General features: G+C 33.0%; 1 long non-coding RNA gene across 2 annotated transcripts; it reads left to right on the plus strand.

Annotated features, from left to right (window-relative positions):
* The first annotated feature begins 203 nt into the window (after positions 1 to 203).
* Positions 204 to 7,060, plus strand: LOC141380924 (uncharacterized). 2 transcript variants are annotated; one of them, XR_012400301.1, is made up of 5 exons: positions 204 to 248; positions 1,819 to 1,899; positions 2,464 to 2,548; positions 3,513 to 6,684; positions 6,954 to 7,060. It is a non-coding gene; the product is annotated as an uncharacterized lncRNA (long non-coding RNA). The 2 variants fall into 2 exon arrangements; XR_012400300.1 differs by lacking the exon at positions 6,954 to 7,060 and having other exon boundaries at positions 3,513 to 6,811.
* Positions 7,061 to 11,587: the final 4,527 nt, after the last annotated feature.

Consider the following 11,587-nt stretch of genomic DNA (forward strand, 5'->3'; position numbering starts at 1 on the left):
GTTTTAATAACTCATTTCTACTTCAATATTCAATAACTGATTTATTTTATTTTTGTCATGATGACAGTAAATAATATTAGACTAGTTATTTTTCATTGGCTTTCAGTAGTAGCTTTCTTGTGGGCGGGAATGACCTTATGGGCTGACCTGTGAATGAGAGGTGTGCTATTGGCATTTAAATTGGACTGTAAATAGACAGTGTTACATTGTGTCACGAGCACTAAACTGGAGCTTAAGCACACACACAGGTAAGATTTTTTTTTATATCAGTGAATGTGGGCAGAATGTACATTGTTTTACATTTTGTTTCATGAGACCTACATGTTAGTAAAATAAGTGTCACATTTCTAGCCTATCTTTATGCTCAAGACTTGAGTGGTTAGTTGTGGATAAACAGTTTGTTGTGCTGATTTTTGATGTGAGTGGCTGTTTGAACAAAGAAAGAAAGTTCATTATGATAGAAATGTTATACAAAGCTTTATCTGTTTGGAGAAAAAAAGTCTTTATGGTTGGAAAAAAAACATTGTGCAGGTTTAAGTTTTAAAACATTTTTGTTTTAGATCAGTATTATTGATTTCCTTTTTTTTTCCTTTGTTGGCTATAAGACAAACATTTTTTCAGCCTATAGTTAAGCTGTAAATAGTGCTTTAAGTAGAAAATTAGTATTTTGCAAAATAACTAGACAAATATTATGTATACTGTCATCATGTTAAAGACAAAATAAATCAGTTATTATGAAAGAGTTATTACAAATGTTAATTTTTAAAATGTAAAAAAAGTTAAAGTGGCAGTTCACCAAAAAATGTAAATGGTCTTACTATTTACTTTTACATTAAAAGTAAATAGTATAAGATTTTTTTTTTCAGTTGAACACTGAATAATTATAAAGAAAGTTGTAAAAGGTAAAAAGACTAAATCTGTTGCATTATATTAAATTATATTTAATATGACATTATTTTTGTTTGTGTTGACGTTTGTTAATTGTCTATAATTTTGCTGTAATTTTTTTTTATTATTTTATGGAAAAGGTTTGTTTTTGAGTAATGTAGCTACTGATATACAGATTGTTGTAGGTAGCTTATAATGTATGTATTGTGGGATTGGTCAGATGGACTGACAATGTGTGAATAGTGTATTTTTTGGAATTTAAATATGCTGGTTAAAAGGCTTGATCATTGGATTTTATATAAATCAATTATAGATTGAGATAAAATTTAAATGCAAAGTACCAATGTAGTTTCAGAAAATGCACTGGTAGTAAGATCCTTTTGTGCTTTTTTTACATTTAAGAATTTTTGTGGTTTTGATTATTTGAAAGGCTGTGAGGGGTCAGTGTAAACTGTTGAATGAAAGACTTTGTGATGTGATGTGATTTTTCCTGTTTGATATTGTGCATTGAATGTGACTGCTTGAATGAAGAATAATGCTTGTCAGTCAATGAGCAATTGTTGTTTTTATTTTAAACTCTCATTATTGAACTTTTAAAGTTTTTGAATATACAGGTTTGCTAAATTAAAACAGTTAAGTTGGTAATTAAAGGTTGCATATTGTTCTTTTTCTATTGTTTTTATTGTCATTTGTTAATTGAATTAAATATATTTGTTGGAGTGACTTAATGTGTTTGTCTGATAACAATTATTTCATAGTTATTTAAACAGTAAATAATATGAATAAAATGCAAAATAATAAAACAGGGGGCATTGTAATTTCAATGGGAATGAAGAATATGAAACTGTTGTTCAAGTTTTCTGTTGTATGCATGCTTGTTTGCACACTACGATTAAAGTGAACATTGTTATTTTGTGTTTCTTTTTCAAGGATCATTTAACGAACAAGGCAATTACTTTAAGACTCTCTGAGAATTTCAGAGCAAAACAAAAGAATTTTGTGGGAATCAAAGTAAGTTTGTAATTGTTATTTAATACCTCGTCACCTTAGAATTATAAGGTTCTAGCTGACATTTTTGTCAAAATTGAGTTATTGACATTTTCTTATTAAATGACAACTTATTTACATTATGGAATGTTTTTGATAAGTTTTTACTTTTTAAGACTTTTTATTTAAAAAACAAATGTTACATACATACTGTTTGCTATGGAACGCAAAAATTTTAAAGCTCAATATTTTAAAATTATTGATAGAACCTTACAATTCCAAGGTGACGATCTACTATGCTAGTTATTCTAGTTGTTTTCAGTTAAAATTTATTTTATTGTTTGTTTTCTCTCTGTTATATTACAGATTTTGTATATGTTCATGTCTGTCTAAAACATTTATTAGAATTTTAAACAGTAAATAAATTTAATAAAAGAAAAGTAATAAAATTGCAAATTATAAAAGTAACAAGTAATATTTTAGGGCAACTACCTGAAAATCATGAGCTTTGCTGTAATTGTGTTTTCATGTTTTTGTATACACTATGACACTAATGAACTATATATATATGTTTTTTTCTATTTACAGTTCTTCACATAATTAAACAATCGAGGCACCTACATATTGCAAGGCCCTCTGAGAATTTCAGCAAAGAATTTTGGTGGGAAGCAAAGTAAGTTGTTATTTGTTGATAACATTGAAAATTAAATGCAGTAACACTTTATTATAATTGAAAACTATGAATCATTTGTTAAGCATTAGCAAATTGTTAACTCATTATTTGTTAAGCATTAACTTAACATTATTAGATATTTGTAAGCAGTACTACAAATATTCTTGACTTATATATATGTATAACATGTATATTGTGCTTAATGACTATTTTCATAGGTTGGTTATTTAAGTTTTCATTAAACACACAAATTAAGTATTTCATTATTTACAAACTAGTTATTTAAGAATAGTTGGTGGTTTTTAAAGATAATTGAAAACTATTCAAATTAAAATGTATATTTTTATTATGCAGGGATATAGTATTAGTTACAACAACAATATAATATTCATTCATTTTCTTTTCGGGTTAGTCCCTTTATTAATCTGGGGTCGCAACAGGGTAATGAAACGACAACTTAATCAGCAAATGTTTTACACAGCAAATGCTCTTACAGCTGCAACCCATTACTGGGAAAAACAATATAATAATTTAACAATATATTATGATACAACATTTCAGTTTTATTTGGCAATGTTTAAACTGTAAACTGATTTTATTTTAGATTGCAAAGATTTATTATTCATTTGATACAGTTTCATTTGTGTATTTTGAAATGAATAGAAACAAATAAAGTTGTTTATTTTATTTTTTCCTGTTTAGAATATAACTGAACCTTTAATTGTCATTTATAATAAATTTATAAAGCATACATAGTCCTCACTTTAGATTAGATCACAAAACTGGATGAAGTTGATCTAAAAAAGCATTTATTAACATGCAAAGTAACTTTTAATATATGGCTGAATAATAAGATATAATAATGTTTATTTGAATATTTTATTAATTATATACGTAAGCATTTTCAATGATCTTGAAAACACCAAGTACGCTTTAATAACTACTGTTGTTTTTTTCCTTTCAGGATGCCGAGAAAAAAGGGTTTTCGCATGCGGCGCACACCAAAAAGCATCAAAAGTAAGAGCGATGCTAAAGTTTGTGTATGTACAGAAACACTGCAGCGGCCTGTTGTTGTTGGTAGTGATGTAAGAGATGCACCGTTGAGTTGTGATGTGAATTCATTGACTGGATATTGTGCTGTGGCTGCAATCAAACATGTGATTGCTCCTGTTTGTACTTGGGTACAAACAGATGTTGATGACATTTGTGTGGAAGGAAGTAAGTTAGCCACATATGTAGCTGAGACAAGTCAGAAAACAGACTGTAGAGAGAAAGAGTTGTGCACTTTGATAGAACAGCACAATGTGTTTGGCAGAAAGTGGAAATTAGAAATTGGTTTGCCAGAGTACAGAGGTTTTGAAATGTTAGAAGAGGAGGCTGTAATGTACGAAAAGCTGCAAGAATATTTGTTGAGGGATGGAATGTGTTTCCTAAACCTTAATAGTGCAATAAGCGTCATTATTCATCACAACAATTATTTTGTGATGGCTGATTTTGGCATCCGAGATATGTTTGGATTGGCATCTAATATTGGCACGCCTGTGGTTGTTTTCAACACATGCCTTAATGATCTGATGGTTCATATCAGAAATCTTAGAAGCTCTTTAGATGCACAGTGGTATGCTGTTAGTAGCATTTCTGTAAAAGCAGCCCAAGATGATCATGATCAACAGACAAGCAGTTCTGTCAGATGCGAAGGTGTCAGTGCTGGATGTAAAGATGCAACTGGGTGTGAGGATGCCACTTCTGTCAGCACTGAAAACAGTTTAAGAGGATCATTTCACCAGGGCAATGAGCAATTTAAATACAGAGGAGTCCAGTGTATGGCAATAGCTTTAGTAAGCCTAGCAAAGCATACAGTGGATAGTGTCTTCTCATGGCAGAGCAAAGACCTTGACAAAGTTGTAGTGTTAGGAGATGAGTTGTACACCGGATTGCGAGAGACCAATAGGATTAGCCACTCATCAAATCTGTTGTGTGTCCCTGATTTGCCAAAGGAGTCTAATATTGATGGAGAAAGTTTTTTGTTTGAATATGGTAATTTTGTCAGTGGTGATGTAGATGTTGTTGATGGTGAATTTATTGAGAGTGGTGCTTACAGCAGTCTTTCAAGTGGATTGGAAAACATGTTTTCACAGTATGACAGGTGTCTTCTGACATTGTGTAGCAGTACATGTGCAATCATTTCTCACAATGGACAGTATGCACTGGTTGATTCTCATGCACGAAGTGCTCTTGGTATGGTTGATGGAAATGGAAAAAGTGTTGTTTTATACTTTTCCACTCTTAAAGATTTGTTCAGTCACATTTGCCTTTTATCTAAAGGGCTCAGTGAGAAGCAAAAACTTTTTGAAATAGCTGGTGTTCATGTCACCGTTCGAAGAATGGCAGACAGTTGTAAAGGCTCTGACGAAACATTTGAAATGGAGTTTGATGAGGATTCTGGAAGAGATCTAGTAGTGAACAATGATGCAAGACCCAAGCGCAACATTTCAGCAAGCAATAGTTCTTCAAAGAAAGTAAAACGATTTGATGTTCGTGAAGTTAATTCAGATGTTGAATTTGTTCGTGATATAAAAAAGAACAATATGATGTTCAGTCCTATTTGTCAACATGTTTGTCAAACTTTGTGTAGCCGTTTAAAGGTGGATTGTGAAAAAGTAAATGTTCCAGTATTTTCCCATGTTGGCTTATTAGGAGTTCCATGCAAAAATGAGAGTATTGTGGCTGATGGGAACTGTTTCTTTAGAGCTATTTCCCAAGCAGTTATTGGTACACAAAAGTATCACAGAAAAATTCGGCTTGCTGTTGTGATGCATTTGGAAAAGAATTGTGAAAAATATAGAAATATTTTACGAAGAGAATATTCATCTGTGTCAGAGTATATTAACAGGTCCAAAATGAGATTTGTTAATAGCTGGGCTACGGAGGTTGAAATACAAGCAACAGCAGATTATTTAGGAATTGATGTATTTACATTTTATGATGGTCACTGGTTGAAATACAGTTGCAGTGGTAAGCTTATTTCAAAACATAGCATTTACTTAGAAAACTGTAACGAAAACCACTACGAGACTGTAGTTTGTGTTAATGAGCCTGAAGTACAAAGTTGCTATGGTTACTGCAAGATCAGTACGTGTTTCACTGAAGGATACAGTGTTAGAGCAAAGATTATGGACAAAAATAATGTTCTCACTCTAAAAAACAAGAAAGAGCTTATTGATAGGGAAACACTGTTCATGACCGGACAACAATCGCATCGCATGTTAAAAGCAATGCACAATAACACTTGTTGTGAACTGGGAATGGTGGAAGATTCTAATGCTAAAGTTGTGGAAAATTCAGGTCAGATGACATATAATCCTCTGTCTACAGAAGCTGCACAAACTTTATGTGACAAATTACATTTGAATTTTGAAAAAGAAAATATACAAGTACCAACTGTTTATGGGTCTTTGGGTGTTGTTTGTAAGACAGGTAAAGTTGTAAAGGATGGTAATAGTTTTTTCAGAGCAGTAGCCAGATTTATTAATGGTTCTGAAAAGAGCCATCGGAAAATTAGACTTGCTGTTGTGAAGTATATGGAAAATCAAAGTAAAGAACACAGTCACTTAGTAGGAAATGAATTTGCATCAATGTCAGAATATATTTCAAAGTCACAGATGCAATATGTTGGACAGTGTGCTTCAGACATAGAATTCCAATGTACAGCAAATGCTTTGGATGTCAATCTTTTTCTATTTAATGGAGCACAATGGGTCAAATATAGTTGCATTAATACAATGAAGAGAAGTGAAGGTATTTATTTAAAACAGTGTGAGAATAATATTTTTGAGCCTGTAATTTGTGTCCACCATGTTGATAAGAATGATTGTTTTGATTTGTGTAAAGTGGGAAATTTGTCTGACACACAATATATGAGTAGGAAGAATTCAAACAGACAGAGAATAGTGACGTTAAATATGCATACTTCAAGCAAAATGGTCATGGGAAAAAGTAGGTATCTCGATGTCTTGTATAAAGAAAAGAAAAACAATGCTTGTAAAATAAGATATCAAAAAAATGTGTTGTATAAGAAGAAAAAACGTAATGCTAGTATAACGAAGTATTGTGTGAATGCTTTACATAAAGAAAAAGTAAAAAACATGAGCAAAAGGAAATATGATCAGAATGCTTTGCATAAAGAAAGAGTAAAAAACATGAGCAAAAGGAAATATGAACAGAATGCTTTGCATAAAGAAAGAGTAAAAAACATGAGCAAAAGGAAATATGAACAGAATGCTTTGCATAAAGAAAGAGTAAAAAACATGAGCAAAAGGAAATATGAACAGAATGCTTTGCATAAAGAAAGAGTAAAAAACATGAGCAAAATGAAATATGAACAGAATTCTTTGCATAAAGAAAGAGTAAAAAACATGAGCAAAATGAAATATGAACAGAATGCTTTGCATAAAGAGAAGGTAAAGTGCATGAGCAGACTAAAGTATCAGCAAAATATGCTACACAAGAAAACAGTAAAGGAAATGAGTAAAAGAAAATATAAGTTAAATCAGTTGCACAGGCAAAATGTAATTGCTATTAATAAAAAAAAGTACCATGAAAATGCAGAGCATAAGAAGCGTGTTAAAGCAGGTATGAAGCATAAAAGGGAACAAATCAAAGAAAAAGCAAAACAGTTTGATTTTGTTATGCAGCGTTTTTTGGATTTGATAAAAGATGGGCCAGATTTTGTGTGTTGTGTTTGCCAACGATTGTTGTTTCGACATCAGGTTTTACATTGTAACAGAGATTATTATAACAGGAAAGCAATAGGTTCGATTTATGATAAATGTATAACTGAGGAATATTTACACAAATGTAATAGTACCTGTGTAATGCCATGTCAGTGGTTGGATTCACCTAGAGGCAAGCTGTGGATTTGTTACACATGTCATTATAAGATTAACAAAGGTGAGATTCCACCTGAATGTGCAACAAACAAGTTGAAAGTTCATCCTGTTCCAGAAGAATTGTCATGTTTGAATAGTTTAGAACAACATTTGATTGCATTACATATACCGTTTATGAAAATGCTAGCATTACCAAAAGGAGGGCAAAATGGTGTCCATGGTCCAGTAACCTGTGTTCCTGCAAATATTGTGCAAACTTCAAATTTGCTGCCCCTTTCAAGTATGGAAGGATCTTTGTTGCCAGTAAAATTAAAACGCAAGTTAACTTATAAAGGTCATTATAAATATCAGTATGTTGACACTATGCACATAAGACAAGCATTAAAATGTTTAAAACAGATAAATGTGCATTATAAAGATGTAGAATTTAATGAAGTTTGGTTAAATGAGTTTTGTAGGGAACAGGACGATGATGTTATAGTCCAGGAGAGTGATACACATGCTGAAAGTAATGAAGCATCTCTTGATAATGGAGAAGATGAGCTCTTGCATGACAGACAACAACATTGCATGTTTCAGGACACATGTCTCATGCCTGTTGATATTGGTCAAGAAGCACTAGATCAGTATTTTGATGATATAGTGAATCTGGCGCCAGCAGAAGGGAATAATCCTGTTAAATTACTTTCTGATTTTGCAAATGAAGCCAAATGCTTCCCAGTATTATTTCCACTTGGATGTAACACATACCGTGAAAGTCGAGACAAACGTTTGACGTTGTCCAGGTACTTTAACAACCGAATTTTGCATGCTGATGGTCGGTTTGCACAAAATGTTGAATATATATTTTTTGCCCAGTACATGTCTGAGGTTGAACAGGTAGTGTCAAATGTATCAATTGCATTGCGTAAGGGAATTAGCGGTTGTACATCTAAAAAAGTTAATGAAGATTTATTAAACAATGAGGAATCTTTAAAGAAACTCTTAGAATTTGATGATGGGTTTCGTTTCCTGAAACCTATTCGAGGTACCCCAGCTTTTTGGCAGACAGCACAACGTGACCTCTTGGCTTGTGTTCGTCAGCTTGGTATCCCTACTTGGTTTTGTTCATTTTCTTCTGCTGATATGCGGTGGAACAATCTTCTGTATAGTATTTTGAAGCAGGAAGGTAGAACACAGACCCTTGAAGAATTACAATGGGCAGACAGATGTGAGCTGTTGCGCCGCAATCCTGTCACTGCAGCAAGAATGTTTGATTTTCGGTGGCATTGTTTTTTAAGGGAAGTACTTATGTCTGCATCCCATCCAATAGGTAAAATTAAGGATTATTTTTACAGAGTTGAATTTCAGCAGCGTGGTTCACCTCATGTCCATTGCCTATTTTGGATTGAGAATGCCCCAGTGATAGATAAAAATACAGACGAAGAGGTAATTCAATTTATAGATAAATATGTAACTTGTGAATTACCGTCACAGGATGATTCATTATTAGAGACTGTGAAAACTGTGCAACATCATTCAAAACGACATTCCAAAACGTGCAAAAAGAAAAATACTGTTTGTCGTTTTAATTTTCCTAGGCCAGCATCTTCACGAACATTTATATGTCGAGGTAAAACTAATACAAAGAAAAAGTGTAAGTGTAAGGTAGATAAGAAGGTAGATAATTTAACAAAAGAATGTGCATGTGCAAATGAAGGTAGAGTAGAGTTTAAAATGAAGCGAGAACAGGCAGGTGACATTTTATTAGCCATCAAGAAGGCTCTTTCAGATGAGAATTGCAACTTTAACAATGTGGAACATTTATTTAAACATCTGGGTATAAATCAAGCAACTTTTGAGCGTGCATACAAAACTTATAGTCGTAATACACAAGTTGTGTTGAAAAGACAGGTTAATGAAGTGTGGGTCAATCAATATAGCAAGCCGCTGTTAAAATGCTGGAATGCGAATTTAGACATACAGTATGTTGTAGATGCATATGCTTGTGTGGTTTATATAATTTCTTATATATCAAAGTCAGAAAGAGAAATAGGATTGTTGTTGAGTAACGCTCAAAGGGAAGCACGTAAAGATGGAAATGTTAGTGCAAAAGAGGCACTGAAAAATTTAGGCAGTGCTTATTTACATAACAGAGATGTGTGTGCTCAAGAATCAGTATATAGGTTAACAAACATGCATCTGAAGGAGTGTTCCAGGAAAGTTGTGTTTGTGCCAACAGGCGATAATATAATTAAGATGAGCCTTCCTTTAAATGTGTTAAGGAATAAAGCTAAATCAAATAGCCTAACAACAAAAGACATGTGGATGACAAGCATATTAGATCGCTATAAGAATAGACCAGATGATTTAAATGATATATGTATGGCAACATTTGCATCAGAATATCGCATTTTAAGTAAAAATGAAAAATCCCAAAGTCCACTTAAATTGAAGAATGGTTGTGGTTTTATCACAAAAAGAACACGAACACAACCTGCGGTGGTTCGTTATGTGCGTTTTTCTGAGGAAAAAAATCCAGAAGCATTTTTTCAAAGTATTCTGCAGTTGTTTTTGCCATACCGTGTAGATTTGCAGCTAAAGCCACCAAACTGTAATACATTTGAAGAGTTTTACAGAAATGGTCATGTGACATTTAATGATGGCTCAAGTCATTCAGTCAAGTCAGTTGTAGATTTAAACAGAAAGAACTTTGAAATGGAGGCAGATGAACTGGAAGATGTAGAAGATGTAATTAATAGTACTGGTGTAATAGAAGATGGCTGGTGTGAGTTGTGCCCAGAGCAAGAGTTAGAGCGTTTACTTTGTATTGATGAAATGAAAGACAAATTACAGCAAGTGGAAGAACATGAGGAACATATTCCAGATTTAGCATCAGAAGCTAATCAGAAGGTTGCACATTTAGAAAAGAAAAATAACATAATGTGTAGAAGAGATGGCTTGGCCCTCATAAGATCTTTAAACGATACACAGTTATCTATTTTTTATGAAATAAGACAATGGTGTTTAGATAAGGTAATGGGCAAAAATCCAAGCCCAGTGCATTTATTTATTACTGGTGGTGCAGGGACAGGAAAAAGCCACTTAATTAAAGCTATTCAGTATGAAGCAATGAGGATACTGTCTACAGTGTGTCGTCATCCTGATAATATTAGTGTTTTGTTAACTGCTCCAACTGGAATTGCAGCATATAATTTGCATGCAGCAACCATTCACAACACATTTAGCATTGGGAAAGATGTTCGATTACCATACACCCCTTTAGGTGAAGAGAAGCTTAATTGTCTGCGTGCTAAATATTGTGATCTACAGATTTTAATAATTGATGAAATATCAATGGTTGATCACAATTTATTAGCTTATATTCATGGCAGACTTAGGCAGATTAAACAAACTGGCGACTTCTCCCCATTTGGGAACACAAGCATCATTGCTGTTGGAGATTTTTTTCAGTTACCGCCAGTGAGAGGGAAACCCCTGTATGTTGATGACATGCTAGGTATTAACCTGTGGTCTTCTCTTTTTTCAATTGTAGAATTGAAAACTATAGTTAGACAAAAAGATGAAAAATTTGCAAAGTTATTAAATAGAATACGAATTAGAACAAAAATGACTCCAATGTTAAAGACTGACATTGATATTTTGAAAAAATGTGAAACAGGCGAAGTCAGCACAGCTCTGCATATTTATCCTACAAACAAACAAGTAAATGAACATAATCTTCAGCAGCTATTTAAATCTTGTCCTGAACATTTTGAGATAGATGCTCAAGATTTTGTACATAATAACAAGACAGGTAAACTTGAGCTGAAAAATGGCCATCATGCCAAATCGTTTAATACATGCTTAGAAGAAACACTGTTTTTAGGAGATGGTGCTCGTGTTATGCTAAGTAAAAATGTAGATGTAATGGACGGCCTGGTTAATGGGGTGTGTGGCACAGTAACACATGTAGTTTTTCCGAGCAATGACAACAAGTTCCCTCAAACAGTTTATGTAAAGTTTGATGACATTCAGGTTGGCGCACAAAGGAGAAAATGCCCCGGATATGCTTCTGCAGTTGAAATAGGTTCTGTAGGTATCAAACCAGAAGAGGAAAGAGTAAACAATAAAGGTGCATTACGACGACAATTTCCTCTAAAACTTGCTT

This window comes from Danio rerio, chromosome 25 (assembly GCF_049306965.1).
Source record: "Danio rerio strain Tuebingen ecotype United States chromosome 25, GRCz12tu, whole genome shotgun sequence".
In the NCBI taxonomy this organism is placed as follows: domain Eukaryota; kingdom Metazoa; phylum Chordata; class Actinopteri; order Cypriniformes; family Danionidae; genus Danio; species Danio rerio.